Here is a 2,189-nt window from a genome sequence, read left to right as displayed (position 1 = left end):
TTGGTTTAATGTAAGTGGCTATTGTTCGGGACGAACAATACTAAAGAAGGGGCAGTGTTACGACAGCGGAAGTCACGTGACACTGGTAACACGTCATGAGATTTTCGAAGGATCTTGACTTTTCCTGGCAATTCTAGTCTCTTCCAGGCGCCCTCAATTTTTGTATATGAGCCCGGCAAATAAAGCGGATATATAATAGCAGATTGAAGAGAGATATAGAGACAGATAATTGAGTCAAGTGAGCAGTAGTGACCGTAAGTAAAGTGTGGGAATCGTTGTGAATTATAGCGTGTGTTTAAGTTAAAGTGACCATGGAAATTCTGTGGTTGTTATATTGATTATAACTAATTTTTATTATTATCATTATAAAGATTATTTCATATTGTTACATAGCTTTTGAATTTAGAAGTAACCTACTAAGCTGATCTAGCCAAGTAAAACGTTTACAATTATGTAGTAGTTCTTATTTTGACATCAAGCTAAACAAATGATGATTTTACCACAGTGTTGAAACACAATGGTGTTGTGAATATTTAATATACATACCTTTATTCATTAGTTTTATTAATTCTGGTTTGATTTTTAATACTTATCCTTTTATTAAAATGATTATTCTACAGAGTACTAATTTTAATTTTAAGTTTATTATGTTTTATTAGAACGTTTATCATAAGTACTATTTTACATTGCTAGATTAGTTTATAAATTTATGGTTAACCTAATTATACTAATCTGGCCGAGCCAGGTATAGCTTTTATTTGGACAACAGCCTAAACAAGTGAAACTATTATCAAGGTGTGAACACACAATGTTCGTTAGAAGATATTGTTACGTCTGTGTTCGTTTGTTAATTTTAGGTAGAATTTTTTTTTCGAAGAAACTTCTACGATACAAGTCGTTTCTTAAATAAAAATAGTTTATTCTTTCTCAATTCAACTTTGCAATACACTTAATTTCCACAGTCACTTTCACTTAAACTCACGCTATAATTCACAACGATTCACGCACTTTACTTACGGTGCCCGCTTGACTCGATTATCCCTGTCTATATCTTCAATCTCTCTATCTGCAACTATATTCTTGCCGTCACTTTATTTGCCGGCTTATACACTATAAAAGCGTACATCTCGTCTCTTCGTGAATCTTCCAGAGACTCATCACGTGTTACTAGCGTCACGTGACTTCCGCTGTCATAGCAATGTATACCTTTATTTTTTATTATGTTTATTATTTTATTATAGTGATTATTCTGTATTGCTATCTTAGAACATGGGGTAAGGACTAACTTAAACTTCTTGGGCTAGTCAAACCTCATGATATATTATTGGATTTATGCCCGAAAATATCGTTAACAGCGAGGATATCCTACAGAGGAAACAATGATCGCTAATGTAACGTTTAAGTTCAAAGTTTTCAAAAAACCACACATTAATTTAAAAGTATTTCATTGTGGAATGACAGTGAAAAACACTTGAAAGACACGGTGAATTTTATATGTTAAATACAAATTAATCAAATTATTAGACGTAATTTAGTTTGAACATTATATTCAATTACCTATGCTAATACCAGATATATATATATATACATTTAGTTCTAATCTATGTATAACTTATATTTTAATGTAGGTCTTAACCAGATGAAGTATCACGTGATTAGAGAGGAAAAAACTGGTGTATGGTAAGATGACGATGAGGAAATCATTGCACAAAAACACAAAACAAAATCTAATCAACAGAAGCTTTTCAAATCACTTGACAGTGCGTATATTATGCATTTCTGTAGGAAGAAACTTGTGCTACCGAGGATATTACTCCAGTGGTTAAATAATGCGTTTCTTGTTTATCCTATCATTTTTTGCCTGAGCGGCTGTGTCGTTGAGACGTTCTCACTTCAAGCAGTACCGGGTGAGTTGTAGAATGACTATTTCGTATCCATAGTTACGTGTGTATGATTTTCATTGTTTTGTTTTTTTTATCAAACAGCTAAATCACAATGTCAATTTAAAATGCCTAGTTGTAGCTAAATTTATATTGAAATATAATAATGAAATCAGGATTTTATGGCAAAATGTTTCAGATCATATTGTTACGTCTCCATTTGTGAATTGATTTTTTCGTAACTTCGTTCCGACGAAACTTTAACGACACAAGTTTTTACTTAATAAAACTGGTTTATTCTTTCCGAAT

The sequence above is a fragment of the Limulus polyphemus genome, unplaced genomic scaffold (assembly GCF_000517525.1).
Source record: "Limulus polyphemus unplaced genomic scaffold, Limulus_polyphemus-2.1.2 Scaffold2532, whole genome shotgun sequence".
NCBI lineage: Eukaryota > Metazoa > Arthropoda > Merostomata > Xiphosura > Limulidae > Limulus > Limulus polyphemus.
This window is presented reverse-complemented; position numbering follows the sequence as displayed.